The following is a 15,018-nucleotide window of genomic DNA, read 5'->3' as shown; positions in this document are numbered from 1 at the left end:
AAGGGGGGGAAAATGTATCTTTTCAAGTACCTTTTTTATTTTTTATGGTATGTGTGATCAGTTCAATACTCCACTATGTTTTCCAACCTGGTCTCAGAGCAGTTAATATTATTCCGTACGTAATCCAATAACCTCCATTTAAAGGGAAAGGAAAGAGGGATACCTAGTCAGTTGTACAACTGAATGCATTCAACTGAAATGTGTCTTACGCATGAATCAGAGGTGTGGGGGGATGCCATAATCGACATCCACCTCTTCGGCGCCCGGGGAAGAGTTGGTTAACATTTAGCTAACTAGGCTAGGGGTTAGAGTTACATTTAGGAGTTGGGTTAAGGTTAGAGTTGGGGGAAAGGTTAGCTAACATGCTAGGTAGTTGAAAAGTTGCCAAAGTTTTCCGTGATGAGAATCAAACTTGTTGCTAGACGTTCATGTTATACGTCCACCCAACCACCCTACTTTAGTTTTTGCCGTAAGTAACCATCAGTCTTCTGTAACCATACCAAATCATACTAATTTGAGTGTCTCAGATTTACATTTACTAGGTTACGTCTAGTCTATAGACCAGGCTGTATTTTCAGGAGCATAGATGTTCAGGACGAGTACTAAAACAATTCCAAATGTACAATTATGATGCCTATATGCTTGGTCAAAAAATGCACAAATACAGTTTCTCACCAGGTTTGTTGCCCACACAAACTTCCCTTATTTACATGTTTGGTTGTAGGCACCTTTTTCAACATTTCTGAGTACTCTGTAGGTTCACACTTCTGTGAGCAACAAAGACTGACAACATGGAAAGCCCAGATCCGTCCCTGCTCCAAGGCTTGCTAACTGCATCCTAAGGGCTTGTAAATAAGCATTTCACTGTAAGGTGAAGGTAAGAGGTAATGCAGCAATGGACAGGTTTGTGAGTGACGCCAAAGTGTTGCTAGGTAACGGACGATCAATCCATCCTAACCCATACAAGGGAAGTAAAACAAGGCCTTTTTCCTCTACCGCTGAGGATTGTGGGGAAATAATGTTTGATTTGATATATTACAAACATAGTCTAGGACAGTTGTGGGATGCGATAGATACCAAATTAATACAACCACTAGCATAAAAAAAAAATTTAAGCAATGAGCCTGACGCAACAAATCATAACGTTTAGCTTAAAATGTTGATAAACTATTAGGCTATTTCTTCATATTGCGCACATTAGCAGGAAAACACGTTTCTCAAATGTGACGCGAATGCGATTACGCATATAATGCTTTTATCATAAAGGCGCATTTTTATGGTGAAAATTATCTTAACCAAACTTGAAAGTCACGCGCTGCATATGTATGCCAATTAGGCTCTACACCTGTTGTAAAGCGGATTAATGTGCTTCATTTTAATAAGTTATTTGGCCACTTTAGTTGTGATACAAACCTTATCAAAACATATAAGCCTATGGGCTAGGAGACGTGAGGTATGAGACTATGATTTGAAAAAGTTGAAAAATAAAGGCATGGCTGTTTTTTGCCTTAAACTGGGCATTATTCACAAGTGAATGATGGAAAGTATTCAGACCCCTTTATTTTTCCACATTTTGTTGTTACCTTACAGCCTTATTCAAAAATGTATTACATTTTTTTCCCCCTCATCAATCTACACACAATACCCCATTAATGACAGAGCAAAAACAGGTTTAGATATTTTAGCAAATTTATTAAAAAACTTTTTTTTTTAATTAACCTAAGTATTCAGACCCTTTACTCAGTACTTTGTTGAAGCACCTTTGGCAGTGATTACAGCCTTGATTCTTCTTGGGTGTGGCACTCCTGTATTTGGCGAGTTTCTACCATTTTTCTCTGCAGATCCTCTCAAGCTCTGTCAGATAGCTGCATAGCCATTTTCAGGTCTCTCCGGATCAGGTTCAAGTCCGGGCTCTGGCTGGGCCACTCAAGGACATTCAGAGACTTGTATCGAAGCCACTCCTGCGTTGTCTTGGCTGTTTGCTTAGCGTTGTTGTCCTGTTTGAAGGTGAACCTTCACCCAGTCTGAGGTCCTGAGTGCTCTGGAGCAGCTTTTCATCAAGGATCTCTGTAATTTGCTCCATTCATCTTTCCCTCGATCCTGACTAGTCTCCCAGTTCCTGCCGCTTGTCGTGGAAAATTGCAAGATTATGTTATAATGTTATAATGATTATGTTATAATGTCAGTTTAAGTTGAGAGAGGTGTATCTTGGCTATAAAATATCTTTGTACTTTTCTGTTGGTACTTCTCAACGGTTCATTAGAAATAGTGAATTGTTGAAAGTCAAATGCTATTGCAAAGCTTATTATTATTAAAGATGTAGTTTAAGTATAACTCTGACTGGTGTGTAGTTTGTAACTCCTCATTTGGTAAAGCAGAAATATGCCACCACACGCTGAAAAACATCCACACGCCATGATGCTGCCACCACGTTTCACCGTAGGGATGGTGCCAGGTTTCCTCCAGACATGATGCTTGGCATTCAGGCAAAATAGTTCAATATTGGTTTCATCAGACCAGAAAATCTTGTTTCTCATGGTCTGAGAGTCTTTAGGTGCCTTTTGGCAAACTCCAAGCGGGTTGTCATGTGCCTTTTACTGAGGAGTGCCTTCCGTCTGGCCACTCTATCATAAAGGCCTGATTGGAGGAGTGCTGCAGAGATGGTTGTCCTTCTGGAAGGTTCTCCCATCTCCACAGAGGAACTCTGAAGCTCTGTCCATCGGGTTCTTGGTCACCTCCCTGATCAAGGCTCTTCTCCCCCGATTGCCCAGTTTGGCTGGATTTACCACAGGTCGACTCCACTCAAGTTGTTGAAACATCTCAAGGATGATCAATGGAAAAAGGAAAATGTCTAAAAACCTGTTTTTGCTTTGTCATTATGGGGTATTGTGTGTAGATTGAGGGGGGGGGGAGATTTAATCAATTTTAGAATAACGCTGTAATGTAACAAAATGTGGAAAAAAGGTAAAGGGTCTGAATACTTTCTGAATGGACTGTAGGTGATTTGATGATGTTGAAATGTTGAAGTTGAAATGGTACTGGAATAGTGGAGGCAGCTCCTGTTTTCTTTGCGACTTGCCTAATTCACAGTGATGCTTAACAATGTCACTTATGTTATCCAATAATTTTTCAGTGGGGACTATTTTTTCATGTTTCATGAGCTCAGTAAGCCTACTACTGCCTATTTTCTCATCACTCTAGGCATTTTCATTCATTGTCGTCAACAAAGTTATCAGCAAATAACATAACTTTGATATGTTATGTCGGTATTGCACCCAGTTTCATCTAGAATCATAGTTATATTCTCCAGCCCTCCCAATAGTAAACCAAGTGGCAGTGCTGTCATTGACTAGCCTCACAATGCCGCCTGATCATGCAAGCTTACATTAAATGCTGCACGGTTTAAATGTAAGCTTGTCGGATCAGGCCATTTAGCGAAGCTAGTCATTGACTGGAATATATTAAGGATTGTGGCTGTCAGCTGCAGTTTGTTGCCTGGTAGTTTTTATGCTTGTCATCATTCTAATAAAATGGTTTATCGTTACAAGTACTGCTTCAGCTTTCAAAAGGACCAAGCTACATCTTCCCTGGACTGAATCGGGAGAATGCTTCTCCGTGCATGCTTCAGCCTCTGATTTTGCCAGTCAGGGTGGTCATACCACAACTACTAGTGCCAATCACAGATCTCCCTTCATGGTTGTATCTTCCAAACAGTCGGATATCATTCTACACCAATCAACGTGATCATCGTTCATTGGTTGTCGCACGGCCATGCCACTGATAACTTAACCTGAAGTTGCTCACAAGCTCTCGTCACTAAACGTGTCACCACTGAGCATTTTTTTATTTAAATAGGCAAGTCAGTTAAGAACAATTTCTTATTTACAATGATGGCCTACCCTGGCCAATCCCGGACGATGCTGGGCCAATTGTGTACCGCCCTATGGGACTCCCAATCACGGCTGGATGCGATACAGCCTGGATTTGAAACAGGGACTGTAGTGATGCCCCTTGTACTGAGATGAGGTGCCTTAGACCGCTGCGCCACTCGGGAGCCCACTCTGGGACATCATGTCTCTTGTCATTTTTACATTTTAGTCATTTACCAGACGCTTTTATCCAAAGTGATTTACAGTAAGTGAATTAATCTAAAGATGGCTAGATGAGACAACTACATATCACAGTCGTAGTAAGTACATTTCTTTTCAATACAGAAGTTATCAGCAAAGTCCGTGCTAGTAGGAAAAGACAAGATCAATTGTATTTATTTATTTAACTGAGATTGTAGTAGTAGTAATTTGATACTGTATATGTATATTATAAATACATCATATGCGACTTGCAAATAAGCCTTAGCAATTAGCCTATTAAAATGTTTGACTCCATAATGATAATTTGCAATATGCAAAAGACTATGGTTGAGTTACAGTAATAGGCAATGAAGACATGTCTGAGAATGGATTCTAAATACAAGTGTATTTAATTACTTTGTAAAATTAATCGATTCACATGCAAGATTACTTGAGTGCTCATTCAACTCATTTGGATTTTCATGACACCATTGAGTTGACGATTTGTCAAATCGTATCTTCATTTGGAAGTATAGCGTATTCTAGTACTTTCATTTTCGAAGGGGTGCGCTAACGTCATGCTATCTCATAGCTATTATCTTCGATGTTGTGTCATTGACCTTTTCAGCATCTTCAAATTAAATTTACATCCAAATTACTATAGCTGGATTTGTTGTCTCCACGTAGGGTTTATTTCATCACTCCTATGCATTGTTATTACAAGCTCAATAACAACCCAACCCAACTAACAACGGTTGGTCCCACAGTGACCACTTTGTAGAAATTTATTAAGGCTGCTCTGCAATGGTTTCCACCAAGTTGGTTCCCTTGATGCTAGTACGCAGAGTTAATTTGGCAAGTGCATTTCCTTGATTGGCACTCAGTTATTCATGCAGCACTTGCTCAGGTGCCTATTCATGGCTGTACCTATAGTTTCCTATGGTCATGTTGCAACAGATCATCTCGGAATGTGCCTGGGTGATCTCAGGCACATCTCAGGTGTTGTCATGTGTTGCTGCCATGACATGTTGTTGTCTTAAGATCTCTCTCTATGTAGTGTTGTTGTCTCTTGTTGTGATGTGTGTTTTGTCCAATATTTTGATTTAATTTATTTTTAATCCCAGCCCCCATCCCCGCAGGAGGGCTTTTGCCTTTTGGTAGGCCATCATTGTAAATAATAATTTGTTCTTAACCAATTTGCTTAACCAGTTCTTAACCAGTTCTTAACCAATTTGCCTCGTTAAAGGTTAAATCAAATAAAAATCTCAGTCAGGATTTTACTACCGGTCCATGTGCAATTGGGGGTTTAGTAGTTTGCAGGCTATTACTCTTAAATTATTACATTACGGATAATGGTAAATAAATAGTGGGGCCTCAACTCATTGGCCTAGTGGCTGCATCACGTCGCAATCAAGGCTAATCACAATTTTTCATGATTACGGGTTTCAGTTGCACCTATTATAGCTTGCATAAACACTCAATCCTGTCCTTATGCTACTATAACTTCTCGCTCGACCTCTTCTCCACATCATCCTCTGTCGCTCACCCCTCCCAACTTGCCTTGTCTGGTTCTGGCTTGCGTATCAAATCTCTACTGCATAAAACTGTACTTTTCAACGTCTATGTTACACTGACCATTCTTTCAGAATTGGGCCGCAACCACAGCAGCCATGCAAGGTGTAGGCTATCCACCCACACTCTCCAGCAACTAGGTTGATTGGTCATCCTCTGCCTGCCTTTCATACATTAGGCTCAATAAATCAGCCTTCTTCATGGCTCCACGGTACCTTAAGTTATAGTTATTCATAGCTATGTCATTTCATGCCAATTATAATTAGTCATGCATATAGCATTGGGGGTCATTCATTATCGCTTCATTCATATAATTCCATAGCCACATTAGTTTGTGAGTATCCAATTTCAAACACGTCATTTGTAATGATTTAATATAGTGAACAATTTGCGGTTATGCAGCTAGGTACTCTGCAGGCATGCATTTCCCTATTTCCTCACAATAGAGCATGTGTGTTAGGGTTCTATGTACAAACACGTGTACAGTCGTGGCCAAAAGTTGAGAATGACACAAATATTAATTTACACAAAGTTTGCTGCTTCAGTATCTTTAGATATTTTTGTCAGATGTTACTATGGAATACTGAAGTATAATTACAAGCATTTCATAAATGTCAAAGGCTTTTGACAATTACATGAAGTTGATACAAAGAGTCAATATTTGCAGTGTTGACCCTTCTTTTTCAAGACCTCTGCAATCCGCCCTGGCATGCTGTCAATTAACTTCTAGGCCACATCCTGACTGATGGCAGCCCACTCTTGCATAATCAATTATTGGAGTTTGTCAGAATTTGAGTTTGTTTGTCCACCCGCCTCTTGAGGCTTGACCACAAGTTCTCAATGGGATTAAGGTCTGTGGTGTTTCCTGGCCATGGACCCAAAATATCGATGTTTTGTTCCCCGAGCCACTTAGTTATCACTTTTGCCTTATAGCAAGGTGCTCCATCATGCTGGAAAGGCATTGTTCGTCACCAAACTGTTCCTGGATGGTTGAGAGAAGTTGCTCTCGGAGGATGTGTTGGTACCATTCTTTATTCATGGCTGTGTTCTTAGGCAAAATTGTGAGTGAGCCCACACCCTTGGCTGAGAAGCAACCCCAAACATGAATGGTCTCAGGCTGCTTTACTGTTGGCATGACACAGGACTGATGGTAGCGCTCACCTTGTCTTCTCCAGACAAGCTTTTTTCCCGGATGCCCCAAACAATCAGAAAGGGGATTCATCAGAGAAAATGACTTTACCCCAGTCCTCAGCACTCTAATCCCTGTACCTTTTGCAGAATATCAGTCTGTCCCTGAAGAGAAGTGGCTTCTTTGCTGCTATTCTTGACACCAGGCCATCCTCCAAAAGTCTTCAGCTCACTGTGCGTGCAGATGCTCTCACACCTGCCTGCTGCTATTCCTGAGCAAGCTCATTCTCAACTTTTGGCCACGACTGTAGCATTTGGCTGAGTTCTACGTAGATGTAGCATTTCACCTAAACACACCAGCAGATGGCTTTGTTCAGTTAGTCTGTCCTCGATTGAAAGGTGTACCACCACGGTGGTCAAAACACTTAAGACACACCCTATCTCCTCAGCCCTCAAATTAAGTGGACACTGATGACGTATCATGACGTCTGATGAGTATACACTTGCAGGGTGAGGGAGGAAGGAATGATTTTTTACATTTTTTAAAAATTAACAAATCAATACAGGAAGTACATGTGGGAACACAAGTATATATAAATAATATACAAAGTACAATTGGGCTAGGGGCGGGGCTAGGGGGTACAATATCACATTACACAAGGACCTTAAGGGACATACATACATTTATAATATAACAGCTTTTTTGTTAGTAGAGTATTTAATTGTCTTAAAATACAGTTCAATTTATTTTTGTAAGGTAAGAAAATGTGTTGTTTTGTTTGTAAATTTACATTTGTAAATATGAAATTTGGCCAAAAGAATAATGAAATTAATTACATTAAAATGTTTTAGCTTATTTCTATCGTAGGTAAAGAATCCAAGCAGTACTTCTCTCCACAATAGTGTAAGATCTTCATAAATGTGTTCAATTATAAATCTGATGTCTTGCCACAGTTTTCTTACATGAATACAATGCCAAAAAAGATGCAACTGTTTCTGGGTGGTCATTACAAAAGGAACAATTTGAGTTGATGTTTTCCTTAAACTTCTTCATATAGTGGTTGGCAGGATAATATTTATGAATAATTTTAAAGGAAACCTCCTTAATTTTGTTAACAAGTAGGTATGTGTGGCAACATTCATATTTTTTAGGCTTAGGTATCAGTGTTATTAACCCCTGGCTCATTTTAGGAGGGAGAACATTGTTTTTAATACTCTCTAAAAAGACTTCAAATAGGAAGGGAGCTACTTGTTCAGAAAATAATTTGTAAAATTCTGATGTAATTCCATCAACACCTGGTGATTTATTGTTCTTTAGATGTTTGATAGACTTTATAATCTCTTTAACTTTGATGGGTTCATCACACGGTTTAGATTCTATATCACCGATAGAGTGAACATTATTCAGTGAGTCAAAAAACATATCTGTGGATTCCTGACAGTACGTAGATCTATACAATTTTCTGTAAAAATTGCTACTGTATTTAGCGATTCATTTTTGGTCATCTGTAAGAACACCATCAATGTTTAACTTATGGATAGTGTTATTTGTAGAGTGAAATTTCTCAAGTCTAAAGAAATAGGATGAATTCTGTTCTCCCTCCTCAATCCATTTTTTTCCTAGATCTAATAAAGTCTCCTTCTGCTTTTAATATATACACTGCTCAAAAAAATAAAGGGAACACTAAAATAACACATCCTAGATCTGAATGAATGAAATATTCTTATTAAATACTTTGTTTACATAGTTGAATGTGCTGACAACAAAATCACACAAAAATGATCAATGGAAATCAAATTTATCAACCCATGGAGGTCTGGATTTGGAGTCACACTCAAAATTAAAGTGGAAAACCACACTACAGGCTGATCCAACTTTGATGTAATGTCCTTAAAACAAGTCAAAATGAGGCTCAGTAGTGTGTGTGGCCTCCACGTGCCTGTATGACCTCCCTACAACGCCTGGGCATGTTCCTGATGAGGTGGCGGATGGTCTCCTGAGGATCTCCTCCCAGACCTGGACTAAAGCATCCGCCAACTCCTGGACAGTCTGTGGTGCAACGTGGCGTTGGTGGATGGAGCGAGACATGATGTCCCAGATGTGCTCAATTGGATTCAGGTCTGGGGAACGGGCGGGCCAGTCCATAGCATCAATGCCTTCCTCTTGCAGGAACTGCTGACACACTCCAGCCACATGAGGTCTAGCATTGTCTTGCATTAGGAGGAACCCAGGGCCAACCGCACCAGCATATGGTCTCACAAGGGGTCTGAGGATCTCATCTCGGTACCTAATGGCAGTCAGGCTACCTCTGGCGAGCACATGGAGGGCTGTGCGGCCCCCCAAAGAAATGCCACCCCACACCATGACTGACCCACCGCCAAACCGGTCATGCTGGAGGATGTTGCAGGCAGCAGAACGTTCTCCACGGCGTCTCCAGACTCTGTCACGTCTGTCACATGTGCTCATGTGCTCAGTGTGAACCTGCTTTCATCTGTGAAGAGCACAGGGCGCCAGTGGCGAATTTGCCAATCTTGGTGTTCTCTGGCAAATGCCAAACGTCCTGCACGGTGTTGGGCTGTAAGCACAACCCCCACCTGTGGACGCCGGGCCCTCATACCACCCTCATGGAGTCTGTTTCTGACCGTTTGAGCAGACACATGCACATTTGTGGCCTGCTGGAGGTCATTTTGCAGGGCTCTGGCAGTGCTCCTCCTTGCACAAAGGCGGAGGTAGCGGTCCTGCTGCTGGGTTGTTGCCCTCCTACGGCCTCCTCCACGTCTCCTGATGTACTGGCCTGTCTCCTGGTAGCGCCTCCATGCTCTGGACACTACGCTGACAGACACAGCAAACCTTCTTGCCACAGCTCGCATTGATGTGCCATCCTGGATGAGCTGCACTACCTGAGCCACTTGTGTGGGTTGTAGACTCCGTCTCATGCTACCACTAGAGTGAAAGCACCGCCAGCATTCAAAAGTGACCAAAACATCAGCCAGGAAGCATAGGAACTGAGAAGTGGTCTGTGGTCACCACCTGCAGAACCACTCCTTTATTGGGGGTGTCTTGCTAATTGCCTATAATTTCCACCTTTTGTCTATTCCATTTGCACAACAGCATGTGAAATGTATTGTCAATCAGTGTTGCTTCCTAAGTGGACAGTTTGATTTCACAGAAGTGTGATTGACTTGGAGTTACATTGTGTTGTTTAAGTGTTCCCTTTCATTTTTTTGAGCAGTGTATATACAGTGGGGCAAAAAAGTATTTAGTCAGCCACCAATTGTTCAAGTTCTCCCACTTAAAAAGATGAGAGAGGCCTGTAATTTTCATCATAGGTACACTTCAACTATGACAGACAAAATGAGAAAAAAAATCCAGAAAATCACATTGTAGGATTTTTAATTAATTAATTTGCAAATTATGGTGGAAAATAAGTATTTGGTCACCTACAAACAAGCAAGATTTCTGGCTCTCACAGACCTGTAACTTCTTCTTTAAGAGGCTCCTCTGTCCTCCACTCGTTACCTGTATTAATGGCACCTGTTTGAACTTGTTATCAGTATAAAAGACACCTGTCCACAACCTCAAACAGTCACACTCCAAACTCCACTATGGCCAAGACCAAAGAGCTGTCAAAGGACACCAGAAACAAAATTGTAGACCTGCACCAGGCTGGGAAGACTGAATCTGCAATAGGTAAGCAGCTTGGTTTGAGGAAATCAACTGTGGGAGCAATTATTAGGAAATGGAAGACATACAAGACCACTGATAATCTCCCTCGATCTGGGGCTCCACGCTAGATCTCACCCCGTGGGGTCAAAATGATCACAAGAACGGTGAGCAAAAATCCCAGAACCACACGGGGGGACCTAGTGAATGACCTGCAGAGAGCTGGGACCAAAGTAACAAAGCCTACCATCAGTAACACACTACGCCGCCAGGGACTCAAATCCTGCAGTGCCAGACGTGTCCCCCTGCTTAAGCCAGTACATGTCCAGGCCCGTCTGAAGTTTGCTAGAGAGCATTTGGATGATCCAGAAGAAGATTGTGAGAATGTCATATGGTCAGATGAAACCAAAATAGAACTTTTTGGTAAAAACTCAACTCGTCGTGTTTGGAGGACAAAGAATGCTGAGTTGCATCCAAAGAACACCATACCTACTGTGAAGCATGGGGGTGGAAACATCATGCTTTGGGGCTGTTTTTCTGCAAAGGGACCAGGACGACTGATCCGTGTAAAGGAAAGAATGAATGGGGCCATGTATCGTGAGATTTTGAGTGAAAACCTCCTTCCATCAGCAAGGGCATTGAAGATGAAACGTGGCTGGGTCTTTCAGCATGACAATGATCCCAAACACACCGCCCGGGCAATGAAAGAGTGGCTTCGTAAGAAGCATTTCAAGGTCCTGGAGTGGCCTAGCCAGTCTCCAGATCTCAACCCCATAGAAAATCTTTGGAGGGAGTTGAAAGTCCGTGTTGCCCATGTCATGACGTCGCCTGCTTGGGTATTGCAAACCCCATCCCCTTCTCCCTGCCTTTCCCTGCCCCTTCAACCCATGCTGTGGTAACAGAGAGACGTCGTAAATTCCTGAGAATCTCTTCATGGCCCAACAGTATTAGACAGAGGGTAAACTTTCAGGACAAAGGAATTTTCTCCCACCTCACAGAACTTGAGGTACAAACATATTTCATGTTCCTGCAAAAGTATAAAAGATCGGTGGAGAGTCCAGCTATTAACATGCCCATTGGCCACCACGTGGGAAACTCATGAGAGACTGTGGGACTACATTACCCTACCGCTGTTTATATAATAACCTCAGATATGAGGTTTACATCTGTTTGTTGTATAAAATGAATGAGTGAGTATGATACTGTTTGTATAATTGTGTAATATGATTTTGGACTGTTTAATTAAGAAAAATACAAATCCCTTTTTGATTTGAACTAAACCCGAGGACCCGCCCCTGAGCCAGTTGGGTCAGACATACAAGGACAGCCCCTTCCTGCTATCTGAATAAAAGTCGACTCTGAGAAATTACCATTAGACCATGTTTTCTCGCCATGGGGAGAACGAAGGTTAAGGTAACATTGCTGAATCTTTAACCATACCACGTGGTTAAACTCTTATACGAATAAGAACAAGTTTTGATATTGACTACTAGTCTGCAGCTAGGAATTCGGTATCATTGAACGCGAAGAAAGACAACCGCCGAAACATCCATTCTATAACGAATGTCACTCTGAACTATCCACAATAACCGAGACAGAAGGAACTCCAACCAAAACTAACTTCTCTCCAACTATCAAGACGACACACACCGAGCGTAACTATATATATATTGATTGCAATTGTTCCCGAATGAGTGAGCGTTCATGTGTAAGGATTAGCATGTCAATTGTTATAATTGTGAACTCTGTAGTGAATTCTTAGTCGAACGCAACTTTCCCTTTGTCTAACAAGCCGCTATGCCGGTTCAGCCCACTAGGGCATATTTCTACCATCATTTCATGTAACTATTTTAAGTTTGTTTGTTTGTTTATGCATTTCTGTGAATTAATTAGTTAGTAATAAATAAATGATTTAAGACAATTGATGTATGGATGACTCATAGTGAAGACTGGGTTCGTGCAGATAATCAACAATTTACGACGTTTGGAATGAGACTAACGTGAGGTAAAAATAAATAAATCATTAATCAGAAGACTATTGATCAGATATGAAAATATCTGAAAGGTTATATTGGGAAATTATAACTTTGTAATCTAATAACTTTCCCTGGTGCCCTCGAATTCATAGTTAATTAGTTACGTTATTACTCAAGTGATCGCGTAATCCCTAATTACAGGAATCTTTGATAAAAACTATAAGTCTTCAATTTAACGATAGCAAAGACACAACACCCAGCAACAGCCCCAAAACATCACTGCTCTAGAGGAGATCTGCATGGAGGAATGGGCCAAAATACCAGCAACAGTGTGTGAAAACCTTGTGAAGACTTACAGAAAACGTTTGACCTCTGTCATTGCCAACAAAGGGTATATAACAAAGTATTGAGAAACTTTTGTTATTGATCAAATAATTATTTTCCACCATAATTTGCAAATAAATTCATTAAAAATCCTACAATGTGATTTTCTGGATTTTTTTTTCTCATTTTGTCTGTCATTGTTGAAGTGTACCTATGATGAAAATTACAGGCCTCTCATCTTTTTAAGTGGGAGAACTTGCACAATTGGTGGCTGACTAAATACTTTTTTGCCCCACTGTATTATCCAGATTATTTTGTAACTCAATCAGTTCCATCTTCTCCTCCCCCGAGAGGCCGGCTGGGGACCTCTGAGAAAGGTCTTAGCAAGATTACTACCATATTTTCTGAGGTATTTGGACACCTCAAATTTAAAGAGCTCCCAGTTCTTGCAATAAGATTTTTCTTCACAAGCCCTTTCCCAAAAGTGTGAAAGCAGATCTTTAACCTCAAACTTAACTATATCATTATAGTCATCCAGTAGGATGCTCTACCAAGGTTAGTATCAGGGGTAAATATTTTGATATTAATGTAAATGGCCCTATGGTCTGTGAGGGGAGTAGTAGAGATATTTGTAGTAACACACTCACTATCAATACATTTGGATATAAGCCAAAAATCTATTCTGGATTGTCTGGAACCTGTTTTGTTACTCCAAGTGAATGATCTGTCGGCTGGAAACCTCTCTCTCCATGTAAGATCAAACTTTTCCATAAAAAGTATTAAACCCAAATTCTGATTGGTTGGCCTGCCGCCCAATAAAGTATATGTTTGTCTATAGATTCAAGCAACTCATCATTCTCATGTGAAGGAATGATTTTTTAAATGGAATTTCCGGCCAAGGGTGGTCCAGTTAAAAAAAATATATCAAAAAAGGAATGATTTTTTAAATGGACCACCCTTGGCCGGAATTTCGTCACTTGTTCATCCCGCAATAATTGTGTTTTCAGCCACCGGTAGCTTGTGGGCGCTTTATATGTGCTACAATCAATTATTTGTGCATGTCTACTTACATTAAATATATAATTATTAATGTACGCCTACTGTATGATAGCTAGCAAATGAATTAGCTAACTAACTTTAGCCTGCCTAGCTGTGTGACGACCCTCCCACTCTGTCCGCCGTATTCTCTCTTTGTTCTTGTTTCCTTATTAGGATGCCGGTGGGCGGAGTTGGGAGGGTCGTCAGCTACATGGGAAACACCTGGGCCGGGTGTCTCCCAGGATAAATACACCACTTCCCCAGTAATGGAGGAGACTCTCGCCATGCAGACACCTTTATAGATTTTGTTGTGCATCTTGGTGGTTTGCTTTGGCACCTTTCAACACCCTGCATTATCACATTCATGCTAAACACTCACTTACACTACTGATTACACACACACACACCATTGTATATTGTACTTAGTTTACTTTATTTAATAAATATATGTTTAGTTATTCCTTGTCTCTCTTTTGTTATGGGCTTTGAGCCGGTTCGTGCGGGCTGGAACTTCTGTAGAAGGAAAATGTTTTACGATACGTGTTTGTGCCGTCATGTGCATTAGTAGCACAATTTAACTTATTTGTTTTTACTTTTATGTTGACGTTGAGGTTTACATTTTTGGCTGACTTTTCTTAGCGGATGTACAATCGTTGAATTGAATTATGGGGAGCTTCAGGCCCCGGAGTGAACATAATTGTAGACTCGCAAAGCTGACTAAAAACGAGGGCTTATGTTGCAAAATTCCCTTGCTTGGCTAATCATTTGGAATGCCCGCCAAGATGGCGACGGAGATTCCCCCAAGGTCATAGGGCGAGGGTAAGTGGAAGAGGGTGTGTCTTAAGTGTTTGAACGAAGTCCATGTGTGTTCTGTGCATATAAAAACATTGATTTGAGAAGCAAACTGTTTAGGAGTCTATTGGTTTAATTTACTGAAGCAACCACTGGGTAATAGTTTAAGTAAACTTAGACATTTTAATTTGCTGTCTAATACCACAAATTGCTTTATATCGTGTTTCAAAATGCCTCACCCAAACATTTGATTGAACTTTTGGAAAGCCTTTTCACCTACCAGCATATAAAATTGGCTTACTTTTTTCCTGAACAGAACAATGTCACAACAGTGTAGTTTTGGTTATAAGTAAGCGTGTCACTGTTAGTCTACACATGTTTAAGAAAAATGTGACGAATAACATTTTATTTGATATTGGGTCGGGTTCATTTAATTAATAAATTGCTCTTCCTG

The sequence above is a fragment of the Salvelinus namaycush genome, chromosome 2 (genome assembly GCF_016432855.1).
Source record: "Salvelinus namaycush isolate Seneca chromosome 2, SaNama_1.0, whole genome shotgun sequence".
NCBI lineage: Eukaryota > Metazoa > Chordata > Actinopteri > Salmoniformes > Salmonidae > Salvelinus > Salvelinus namaycush.
The sequence above is the reverse complement of the archived record's forward strand: the minus strand, read 5'-3'. Positions refer to the sequence as shown.